Source organism: Apteryx mantelli, chromosome Z (assembly GCF_036417845.1).
Source record: "Apteryx mantelli isolate bAptMan1 chromosome Z, bAptMan1.hap1, whole genome shotgun sequence".
In the NCBI taxonomy this organism is placed as follows: domain Eukaryota; kingdom Metazoa; phylum Chordata; class Aves; order Apterygiformes; family Apterygidae; genus Apteryx; species Apteryx mantelli.
This window is the reverse complement of record NC_090020.1, coordinates 41458572-41472020: the sequence shown is the minus strand read 5'-3', so window position 1 is coordinate 41472020 and position 13449 is coordinate 41458572.

Sequence of the window (13449 nt, the reverse complement as noted above, 5' to 3'; positions counted from 1 at the left end):
TAAGGAAAAGTAACCCAATTGGGTTAAATAACGTGTTACCATCTTCATTTCAAGAAAAAGTATCCAAAGTCCACCTGCCATATATTCTATGGATTCCAAATTGAAGCTAAGTAAAGCTATTGTAAAGATAGTAGCTACTGCATATGTTTCTTCTGATTTTTTTCAGTATACCTGATACCTGTAGCATATTAGTGATTGAAGTTCTCTTGTCAAATAAGATGTATAAGATGAGCACAAGTGTTGAGAACATCCATTACTAGTATTAACAAAGCTTCAACCATACCAGTCATAGAAGTGAAAAGGTCACAGACGCAAACTTTGGCCACTCTGTGATTCTGTGATGGGTTCTGTGATGGATTTATTCTTGTGAAGTGGTTAGAGCTGTGTGAAACATTTGAATGGATCCCCTTTCCTGTTTAGAGTGAGTTGGGACACTCTCTTAGCCTGGATTAGTTATTGCTGGAAGTTTACTTGAAATAGATGAAACCTTGTTAGTTTTGCAGAAATTTCTAATGCAAAAGTGCTATCCTTTATTGTGAACTTGCCAAGCTGCATTGGACGTGCGCTTCTCCTTTCCAAAAATAACTTGAGCAATTGGAGTATTTTACATGCTGGTCATTGGTATGAGACATAAATTAAATCTACTGAAGAACAAAATGGCCTGCGTTCTGCCCTTTGGCAATCGTTTAGTCTTCTTGTCCATTCATACAAGCCAGAAGCTCATATAAATAAATTGACAAAGACTTGACTCATAATAAAATATAACACAGCTGTATGTATTTTACACATTCTGTTTTAGGGAGATGGGAAGGAAAGGAACTGACTGCATTTTTATTGGGATTTATCTTTGTCTATAAGGAGAGAGAACATAATACTTTGAATAGATTTAATACATTAATTCAGGATCCTTGTTTAATCTCCTGAAATGTGGCCCAGCCTTTCCTGGACATTCATCTGTTTGGTAAGGACACAAGCTGTTCCTAAGGCTGCAGCACAGATACATGAAATCCCCCTTGCTTCAGTATTAGCCTGTAAAGCACATTATAATAATAAGGGGAAAATTATTGTGAAATGATCGGTTTTGCAATGTACTATTTGTCTAGCAACATGAAAATTAACATAGTATAGTCTACTTACTAGACCATAAAAAATAAAATACAAGGCATTTAGGTTTCTGTTCCTGGCAGAGATCCAGTAATGGGAAGTCCCATGTTAATTTAAGTAAAATTAAAAATAAAAAAATGAAAATAGTTACATATATTGCAGTTTGGGCCACTTAATGCTAGTGTTCAGAGTAATGAGAGTAGGTAGGAAAACTATAGTAAATACATAAAATGGAAAAACATGTTAATTCTCCTCCTATTACTACGTTATTTCACTGGAGCTGAGGTACCTTGATAAGTCAGGGTACAATTGTAATGCAGTCCAGTTCATACAGCCCTGGAAAAGCTTGAGCAGGTAAGGAAGGGTCTCAGAGTTAAGTCATGGTGCTGTGCAGGCATCGCAACTGCTGAGTGAGAAAAGAGCCCTGGTGATATCTATGTTCTGATTAATCAGACCGTGTTTATCCTCCTGTAGGAAAGAGGTCCAATGCTCCTATCCTGAGAGGCTTAGTGGAAAGACATATTAGTGAATCACACAGGAAAAATCAAGATTCCTAATGCCAAAAGGCTCAAATAAATTAGTGTTTGCAAAATAAGGTAGAGAGAAGTGGGCCACCGCTGTCTGCATTTCAGTAAAATACCTATTCCGTTCCACAGTCCCACAGGCAAAATAAAAGCTGTTTATTCAGAGAGGCCCTGCGGCTGGCTTTAGTCTTTTACAATTGCAGAACTACATGGCAAAGGCCAGTGGTTCCTTGGGGGCAAATTTCAAAGAAATTCAGGATTTATGCACACAAACCTTATTATTTAAAGTGGAAGTTCTGCTCTGAAAGCGATTCCATAAGAGTGGCACAAGGGAAGGGGACTTCCTATTTCTTATTTCAAAACATAGTGTATGTTGAATTTCAGCGCTATTCAAAATATCTTGTTAAGACCAGTTGTGCAAACTCCCTCCAAGATACTATCTTTCCTGCCTTCCTTAGTAAGAAATGTGCAGCTGGAACTAATTAACAATTTTGTTGATGAAATGTATGCCAGGAAAAGACTCTGGCAAGCTCTCCCTATGTTTCATGAACCTGGCTGAACAATACAACTGAGAAGTAACAACATCCTTCTCTTTTTCATCCACAAGAAAAGAAGCATTTACCATTACTGAATATTTACCAAGAGCAAATTAATGGAACATTTCAAGATATCTTGGGCCACAAGTATATTTGATTTGTTTTATTTGCATTTTCTTCCTTTCATATACAGCACTATGCTCAGCACAGTCAACATCAGTCAGCCCTGTTGACCGACCAACAGTCTCTGAGCTCTTAACATCTTCAGACAGTTCACATAGAGCAAAAATCAATGCAGGGGTTGGTTTGGGGTATTTTGCTCACCAAAACGCTGCAGAACTTTTGGATACCAAATTTGGGGTATCTGGACTTCAGTTTTCAAACTGTATTGGGTATTCAGATTGCCTAATAAGCACTTGGTTGTGTATTTGCAGTGGTGATAGGTGAATATGCAGCTTCCAAAGCTGGGTGCTATGTACTGATTATGCTCTGGGAACCTCATGTCTGCAGCTTGTTGAGACAAGAGATATCCAAAAAGCAGAAGTGAAACAATTTTGATTTTATTATTATGCTCAGGGCACACGTGAGACCACAATGAAATGTTGAATGTGTTGATTGTGAATCTCTGCTATTTGACCTAGTTTTTTCCTGTTCAGAACATTTGTTTGTACAGAGAAGCTGCACCTTTTTTTTCATCAGATGTACCAAACATAAGTGTGAGATGCAAACATGTATGTATCAAAGTATATTTGAGATTCAAGGAAAAAGAAAAGGAAGCAAAGAATGCACCAGTACAGGTTGGGGGCTGACCTGCTGGAAAGCAGATCTGCGGAGAAGGACCTGGGAGTGCTGGTGGACACCAAGTTAAGCATGAGGCAGCAATGTGCCCTTGTGGCCAAGAAGGCCAATGGTATCCTGGGGTGCACCAGGAAGAGTGTTGCCAGCAGGTCGAGGGAGGTGATCCTCCCCCTCTACTCAGCCCTGGTGAGGCCCCATCCGGAGGACTGCATCCAGTTCTGGGCTCCCCAGTACAAGAGGGATGTGGCACTACTGGAGCAAGTCCAGCAAAGGGCTACAAAGATGATTGGGGACTGGAGCATCTGTCTTATGAGGAAAGGCTGAGAGAGCTGGGCCTGTTTAGCCTGGAGAAGAGAAGGCTGAGGGGGGATCTTATTAACGTGTACAAATATCTGAAGGGAAGGTGTCAAGAGGATGGGACCAGACTCTTTTCAGTGGTTCTCAGTGACAGGACGCAAGGCAACAAGCACAAACTGAAACACAGACAATTCCGTCTGAACATGAGGAAAAACTTTTTCACTGTGAGGGTGACAGAGCACTGGCACAGGTTGCCCAGAGAGGTTGTGGAGTCTCCTTCTCTGGAGATTTTCAAAAGCCGCCTGGACGCAATCCTGTGCAACGTGCTCTAGGTGACCCTGCTTGAGCAGGGGGGTTGGACTAGATGATCTCCAGAGGTCCCTTCCAACCTCAACCATTCTGTGATTCTGTGGCTGGAGCTGTTGGCTTATATTTTCTCATCTGTAATAACAGATGCTGAGGCTAGCCTGATTTGCACTGCCACTAGAGTACAATATGATCCCCGTTCCTGAGATGTGCACTAATAAGCACCAAAATGTCTTGTCTGCTTAGAGACCTTGTTTCCCTCAGCTTATTGTGCTTTGAATTTGTTTCATGTTAAAAGCAATTACTAACAGTTTAAAAGCTCACAAAACTGCGGTGTGAAGTTGCAGCTGCCCCACGCAATGTGACATCTTGGTCAGCTTTGGTAGATTGCAAACATCTTTTTCTATAGGAAAGGGAAAACATAAACGTACAATGGCAGATGTGGAAATGGCTGACTGAGGGGACAACTGTTTCCAGGCAAATTGTCAAATGGAGCAGCAAACAGGGCTGAGATATTAGAAGGGTGACAAAATCCATATTATACAAGGAATCATTGCACTTTGATATGGCTAATGCAAAGCAGCATGGGGCAACTCTGATTGCCAATTTTGCCTTCATTAGCATTCTCAGAAAAGTCTTAGCAATGTAATTATCAGTCTCATCAAAACAAACAAAAAGGCCACCTGTCATATAATATTTGAGTTTCTTCTATTTTAAAGTTTTTTTTCTGCTGGCATCACATTTTACAAAGCAAACAACCTGGCTGCAGAAGTAGGGTGTTTTAGAGTTTGATTTGCTTAATTTTGGCAGGGGTAACTTGCAGGAGTTCACTAATTCTATGGGAAACAAACGTCTCTTTCACTCTCTAGCTGCTAGTGGGCAGTGCCACACTGATCAAAGAGTAGTTCGCAGCAGACAAAATTAATTGTCAGTATTCTTTTGGCACAATGCAAATGCAGATGTCTGTGTCAAGAAGAAAAGGAAATAAGATCTGATCCAAAATCCACTAAAGTTAATTGAGAGCTGCTCATTGATTACCCTGAATTCTGCCTCATGCTTTGTAACTCCTGAATAACCTTTGCCCATGTGGGTAAAAGGAAGTATGATTATATTGAACACCATAACTACTGCATACATGGTAATGAATGCACTGTAAAAGTTTACTAGAATAAAGCTCATGCATCTCTGTAGGTTAGATTATAACATACATGTTTATATGGATCTGAAACTAAGCAATGTGAAAAAGCTATTCATTTAAGTAGTTCAGTGAATTATATTTGTGATATAAATATCATTGTGTATTTTTATATATAATGACATATATTTTAAATGGTATAGTTGCAATATAAATAAAACTAAAAAAGCAAAATCGGGGTACTTTGAGGTTTTTTTATTATTATTCTTGCTTCCTATTTTACAAAAAAAAATAAATCTATGGACATGGTGAAAACTGTAATTATTTAGTGAAACTAGCTATTAGTAAGCCCCCCAAATTTTGTTTTCACTCCCAAATAGAGTAGCATAGTTGAACAATTTTTGTTTTGCAGATCTCTGAGTCTGGCTTTGTTTATAATTTCTGTGAAGCAGTTTCATGCAGAAGATATTTGCAAACATGAATTTTACCTTATTCTGTTTTAAAAGTTGTAGGCATCCCAGTAATCATTATCCTGGGAGACACCTTGCAAAATACAACATTTTTCATATCGGAAAAAAAGTTCCCCATTTCATGTATTTGCATATATTCAGTTGGCCAATGACAGAATGATACAAAGCAAGGAAGGAAAATCCCTGCTATTCTGACCATAGAGGAAAATGACCTTCTGACCCATTCACCTAGTAGATAAGGCACCTTTGGGAGATGGGAAATTCTTTACTGTTTCCTGCAAACATCTAGCAGAAACCCAGAAAACATGTTAATATGATATAAAGAAAGAGAGTCATGGAGAGCTGAGAGAAAATGGAGCTTGTGAATGTATAGATAAAATGAGAGGAAAAATATGAAAGCAATAACAAAACATAAGTAAGAAAACATAAAGTTCAATGAAAATTATTCCTGTTAAGTTGCAAGTTCCACATGGGCTCATGTGATGGGACAGTAAGAAGTTCAGCAACACAGCAGTAAGAAGTTTTATAAAGGTTAAACAAAGACCATATTATTAGTAAAAATATTGAAACCTCCCTTGAGTTTTATTATATTTTATTAAGTAATTGCTATGTCCATAATTAGTTCTTGTGTTATTTCCCTGTCCAGGAACAGCTCTATTTGTTCAGGGAAGCAGCATGAGTGACAGAGTAGGTCCTCATAAATCATACATCAAGGTAAGTTAAATAGTCAGATAATCTATACTTTATGGAATAATCCACTAACTTTTATGTGCATTTGCTTATTTTTCTTCAGTAGTTGACAGAGGTTATGATGATACATAACAGTTTGCCTTTAGACATGAGCACTCAACAATTTTTTACTTTTAATAGGTTTAATAGGTGACAGATGAAGGTATAGTTCGGTCAAGATTTCAGATACTACTCTGAGTGTAAAGAGTCTGGGATAATTATCTTATTATGGACCTTATTCTTACTGAATATTTTCTAATTCTGATGAAACTTGAAAGACCAGAGTTACATAAAAAGAAGAAATAAGGTTGGAGATTTATTGCTTGAAGTCTGGCTCTCACCTTAGAATTGATTCAGTTGCACTGACCTTATGCTCAGTGTTATTGTTTGTTCACAGAGACCAGGAAAACTTCTTATATTCATGGTAAGCTTGAGCTGCTCACTGTCAAGTTTAAAATTAGAAACAGCCCTGAAGCAGGCCTGCAGATTAAAATTTGGAGTTCAGTCAAGTCTGGAACCTCGTTTTTGATTTCCTCAAAACGGTGGAGACATTTAGACTTAGACTGGCTGCAATTCAATTCTAATTAACATGTGTAATCATTTACTTTTAAAAGAGAATAATAAAGTCCTTTTCATCAACGACTTGCAAAGTTACAAATTTTGTTTCTTTCAACAGTCATGTTTCTCAGGTCAATGCATCACAGGATTATTTTTCATTATAATAAGTGGTTGATAAGTACATTGGGTCCCTTTGAGTTTGGTTTTATTTTGAATTCTTATCAACTTTTATACTCTATTACTATTTCCCAAGCTCAGTCTAACCTTACAGAAATAATCTGTGAGAATTTACATAGAAATTAATCTCATGAAGCACAGAACAATTACCCATTGTTTTGCCTATGTGGTGCCTGTTTTTAGCTACCTTTTAATTCAAAAAGGAAAAAAGATAGCTGCAAAGAATTCGGGTCTGGAAGTTCAATGAAGTATTTTCTAGTATCAGTTTATCAAAAGACTTATTTAGTGCAAATAAGAAGCAAAGTTTTATGATGAGGAGAGAATTATTGTTACTGTGTGACAGGCAGAAGCATTTGGGAAGTGAGCCAGTATATGAAAAACTTGAGTTGGTGTTTGCAGAGTTAGTAATGAAGGCAGTGTCAGAAAGGTCTGGACTGGAAAAAGAAATTCATATGCTGTAGCCATTGTACAATAGTGCAAGTGGCCTCAGTTTAGTTTGGGAGAAATCTGACAATTATTAAGGGCTTCTTTGGCATAATAAAAGCTATGGGAACACAAAGCTGGTTTGATTTTTTTTTCAAAATTGAAATATGAAGGCGGAAGAACCACAGGACTATAAGAGCTTGCAGTCATCTGGCACTGCCCTCATTTTAGAACATTGCAAAATGTAGGTTTATGAGCTTGAAAATTTAGCAGATAAGATTTTCCAGATAGGAGACTGGTTGTGTGACCACACACAATCTAGCTGATCTGAATCTAGCCGAGAAATGTAAATAAAAATACATTATTAGTGTTCATAAATAAAGTAACATGAAGTTGGAGGACAATTTGAAACTTAAATTTGGCTCAATAAGAAAATTTTTCTTTGAACTTGTCAAATGTGATATGTAACACAAGTTAATATTCTTACAGCATGTGACATTCATGGATAAAATGTCAGCAAGAATCAAAAATTATAGGTCCAATGAAGTTAGCTAAGTTGTGCATGCAGGGTTTGTGAGTCTCAGTGCCTACAGAACACATGTATTTTGAAGAATGTCAAGTTCTAAAATTTTAAGCAAAAAGGGCAGCAATGCCCCTGAACATCATTTGAGTCGCAGGGAGGGAGAGAATGGTGGCCAGCGTCAGTTCCCATTTTTCCAGTCTCCAGTGACTTTTGGCTCACAGACTTTTTGAAGTGTGTTAATTTTAGCAGGTCTCAATGGAATTTTGAACCCATTTAAAATGTTAGCATCCACAATCTCCTGCAGCAAAGAATTCTACAGCTGAACTACCTATTGTGTGCCTTTTTCTTTTTTGTTAGCCCTTCTATCCTTCTTGGAAGAATCAGTGAACAATCATTCCCTATTAACTTTGTCCAAGTCTGGATTTTATAGACATATTCCCCTCAGTTGTCTGTTTTCCAGGATGAAGTGTCCTAGATTATTTAATACTTTTCATATGGGAAAACAATATTCAAAATATGGGTGCATAATGTGTGCATGTAGTAGCAGCATATTTTTTTTCTATTTTATTTTCTGTTTCTTTGGGAAAAAAATTTTAATAGTCTGTTTTCATTTATGGTCATTAAATAGAAAAGTTTAAGTTCAGGAGATATATATTTTAGTTTATTAACATCTTCTAAGATACATGTTCACCACTACATGTAGAGAAAACAAATGTTGCCTCTGGTCACACTGGGCCCATATTCCATTAAGCTTTCATTGCTTCCCATGGCATTTCTGGCATAACTTCCTGGGCAGAAGTTCTTTTTTTTGTTACTTCTTCACAGAGATATACTCTCATCGGCTGACTAATTTGGGTCCTCAGACAAGTCTTAAACTCCTCTGCAGTGTAAGCTCGCCCTCTCCTAGGTCTCCAGACCTTTGGGGTTTTAATTCAGGGATATGGAGAACCCTTTGGGAGGGTGTGAGATGGCAATCACATTTCATTTTAACTAGCACAATAACTACACAGAGTTGTGGACACTTGGGACTAAAGGATGGTCAATATATATTCCTTGCCCTTTCAAGAACCTCTGCTCCCTCCTGTTCATTATCTGATTTGTTTTTTGAAATGTTTTCTGGTTTAAAATTTTTTTCATTTTAAATCTGTAACAATCTTTCTCTGATTAAATCAGTTTAGTTTTATTCAAATATTTGTATAGCCTCTGTAATTAACCTCATAGTCATGATAAATTTAATTTCTGCAACGTCTCCTATAGTTGTGTGTGTTCTCTTCAGTTGTGCAGCCCATATTCTGGTGCTCTCTTTATTTTCCTTAATTAACATTAATGGGTTCTCCTAGCTCAACAATATGTTGATATGTGAAAACAATATGATTTCACAAGTTACTATCCAAAATGATATGCTTTAATCTTGTGTTTGTGCCATCTTCAGTCAAAGGTTATAAAGTCTATAGAAACCACTTTGAGCACAATGTGACTCTAATCTTGATCTAGAAATACCTCAAAGTTCAGTTAATATTCATGATCTTTAGCAATGATGGTGTTAAAATGGGAAATTGGAAATAGTTCTTCATAGAAACTCAATAACAATAACTCCCATGCCTCCACTTATCTAGAAGAACTGTTCATACCATATTCAAACATGCAAGTATTCAGGAAAGTAAGAATCCTATATAATCATTCTTGCTCTGGCTCTACAATTTATAAACTGCAGCTATATTGCCAACAGATATTTTACTACCAAGGCTCATGTAAAAAGTTGCTTGGCTTTTTTTCCACTTTACCACCCACCCAATGGGTGATTTGACCCTAATTTTTACAAGTTTTCTTTTGTCCTACTGCTCTGTTGAGTTGTTTTCTCTGTTTTGATTATTTAGAGGATGATGTTAATTCCTTTAAGCTGTTTCTATGACATTTAGGAGAATCAAAACCACTTTAACTTTTAAAACAAAAAATTGAAAATTTGGGAAGCAGCAACTCGGTAAATTATTTACAATTTAATAAATATTAGGAAAATATATTATTTGTTGGTAAAATATTGTAGATAAACATCAATTAGTGTGATGAAAAAGTAAAAAGCTATGTTTCTGTGTTGCTGATCACTCCAAAGTAGTTGCCTCTTAATCAGCAAATGGAAATTTAGGAGAGACTTAGATGGTAGAGGGATGAAAATTTTAAATATTCTGTTGTTTCCCACCTTTTGCTAATTACAAGGAGACAGAAATAGATTATTAGATAAGAAATTATCTTTTACACATCCTGCCTCCCACCCCCCACTGCCATGATCTACTGTTAAATCTGACAACAAACTGTCAGCAAGTAGTCTAACCATGATGTACTTTATCTTCACATAGAAGCTAATATAAAATCTTTAGGGTTGAATGACACTATATGAAAAATCTTTTTTCTGTCATTGTTTGCTAATTAGAGCTTTTAAAAAAAATTTTTTTGGGGGGGGGAATTAAACATATCTTTAATAGTTATACTTAGTTTTTTCTTCTGTCTGTGTGTGTCAAGATTTAATTACATGACAGCTTTTTACATAGTAGCCTGAATTTTGTAATACTGTTAAAAAACTATTGATTTTTTTCTAGTCTGTACAGAGAAGTGACTCATACTAAAAAGCAGTGAGACAGTTACTTTGTAAAGGGGAAGTTCAGAATAAATTGCTGTAAGATGGTCAAGGATTTCTTTTCAAAATTTTATTACCCAATGAGTGTCTCTAAACATTACTGTATTGGTACCATGGACATTTTTTCCCTCTACTGGCATAGTTTCAGTGCTTTTAATTTAAGTGGCAAAAATCCTTGCAAGATTTTTTTTAATATGGACAATCAGGAGAAATCAGTCTCTGCGACCTAGAAATTCTTTTGATCATGAAGAAGTTCTACATAAATTCTAAACAGGCATGAATTTGATTTGAGAAATACTTGAAGATGCTTTCCTTTGAACGTTTCTAAGCAACAAAGTATCTGCTATATGGCTTTGAACTATGAAGGGACTTTTCTCTATTTTAATGATTTAATAAAACTTTGCTGTTTTGCTAGTGAGAAAGTATTCGTTTTTTCTGATTCTGCTACCTTTCCAACCTGTTACAACTTTCTTCTAATAACTGTCTTCTGTTAGACTGCTGTTATGCTTTAGGATTCTCTCAGGATGATTTTCAGTAAATTCACAGCTTAAAGAGCGCAAAATGGCTGAACCTTGTAACTCTATGACAGGACAGATTTATTTTGAGAGAATAGTGAGTCACAAAAAATTTTGTAACCTTTCTCCTTTTTTCCTCAAGATTTTGTTCCAGTGGTATTGTGGTTACAATGCTGTGCTTTGCAATGATCATAGGTCAGATCTTAGAATGTAGAGATTATTCCTTCAGTCTGGTGAAGTTAAAGCAACATAAAGGAACAAAACCCTCCAAAATAATGAGGACATTATGGACTTTTATAAGCAAGTGAAGTCAGTAAGATGTATGAAAAATTGCCTTAAATAAAAGGGATTTTCATTTTCTTCTACCTTTCTGTGCTCTGAAAAACAATAACAACATGGTTTTCTTAGGTCTTTCCTGTAACATTAGCAGTTTTTTCTTCCTACCTGTCAGACTGAACTTTTAAAAGACACTTTCCATTTTATTAATTCTATATGATAACCTGGCAAGCGTACAAAAAGAAAATGTAACTCCTGGAGTAGTCAATAAATATAGACTTCTGTCAGTGACAGGCTCATTAGTCTTTGGTAACTTGTCGTTACGTTAAGTGACTGAGACCTTTGTGCCTGTTGCTTGTTCTCTTGCAAGTGGATCTTAAATGCTTCCTGCAACTCATCTCAGTTTCCATTATAAGCTGTCTGATTCAGTATCTTCTATTAATCTCACTATGATCTGCTTTATAAATGCCATTGTCATCAGCCTTCTGCTTAGAAAAAATAGCTTCAAACATGATTAAAACAACCATGGGCAAACAAAGCAGGAAGCAAGGACCTGAAAGCTCTGGGCTTGTCGGTCAGACCATGGGAAGGTCGCAGAGTACACCTTTGTGGCATCCATTCTTAGGCATGCAAAGGACAGGCATGTAATCAAGAGCAGTTCACATGGCGTAACTAAGAGCAAATCATATTTGACCAGCCTGATTGCCTCCTGTGCCTGGTTATGTGAGCAAGGGGAGAGCCGTAGATGTAATACTATTCCTGAATTTAGTAAAGCTTTTGACGCTGTCTCCCACAGCATTCTCATTTGGAAACCAAGAAAGCAAGGGCTGAATGAATGGACTGTTAGGCAGGCTGAAAAGTAGCCGGACCATTAGGCTCAAAGGGTAATAATCAATGGCTCAGTAATTAACTAACTCGTTGGTAGTCCTTTACAAGTGGAGCACACCAGAGGTCAGTAGTAGAGCCCATATTGTTCAATATCTTCATTAGTGACCTGGCTGACGAGACAGAATGCACTCTCAGCAAATTTATGGATGGCACTAAACTGGGCAGAGTGGCTGACACACCAAAAGGCATAACTTAAAACTTTGGTTAGGGGCCTGGAGCACATCACCCTCAAGGAGAGTTTGAGGGAGCTGCACTTGTTCAGTTCGGTGAAGCTGAGACCAAAAGGTGACTTGGCTACAACTGCTTCAAGTACGATTACAAAGATGACAGAGCCAAACTCTTCCTCAGTGGTGGCAGATGATACATCAAGGGATAAAGGCCATAGATTGCAAGCTGGGAGTGTGAGGTTGGACATCAGGAAAAACTTCTCACTAGCACTGGACCAGGCTACCAAGAGAGTGTGGACTTTCCATCATTGGAGTTTGTTAAGATTCATCTAGGTAAAGCCATGACTGCATCTGATCTGCTGCTGGCTGCTGTTTTGCTTCAGGTGAGAGGCTGGACTAGATGACATCCAAAAGTCCCAAGCAATATTTTTATGATTTGCAATTCTATGTGATACTGCAAGGTGGACTTTTCAGTATTATCAGAAACAGATGAAATTCCTCTATGACTCTGTTACTCTGATCAATATAAAGTACAATCTCAAAATCACCACCTTCAAACAGCAGCATGCCATTCGTGAAATATTGCAAAATACCTTCTTTCACTTTTTTATTGTGAAAAATGATGAAGGGAAGGACCAGAAAAATTAGGATATACTTTTGTCACTAGCTATCTTGAGGTAACTGCAGAAAAATTTCATACAATTAAATCAACTTTATTCATCCTAAAAACCCAGTTCTACTATATACTTTATTTAATACTATATACTTTATTATAAGTTGGGGGGTTTTTTGGCCACTTTATCTATTAACTAGTTAAAAAAAAAAAAACAAATATAAAAACCTAACAGTCAAGCTGAAGCAAAACCCCTTGCTCACTAAAAATAGCAGTAGACTTTCTGATAAGGACCAGAATGTGGTTAGGAAGCAATATGGGTTAAATCTCTGAGTGCTTCTTAGTCACATTGAATAGTAACTTACCTCTGACGTTAAGTTCAAATGAGATTCCTCACAAAATGAAATACTGTTTATCGAGGGTAAGAATGGAAGATCTGATCTAGAGCTTGCAGAGAGTTTCCATTGTTCTCTTTACAGAAAGAAAAGTGATTATAATAAGCTTCAGACTACATCGCCTGAAGTTCGCAGTCCAAAAAAAGGGAAATTTTCTCTCAATCCTCTCTTCTCATATTTCTGCTTTGTTTTGTTTTGTTTTTCTTTTCATTAACAGAAGATAATGATTCAGAGTAATTTTCAAGAGTAGGATTAAGCCAAACTTCTAAGCAACGCACACATTAAGTACGTGGTTTGATAACCCACCAACTTATTTCAGGTAAAACAACACTTACTAGTAAGCCTGGAAACACCAGTCTTTTTTAAGTTTCAAATTTTCAGTT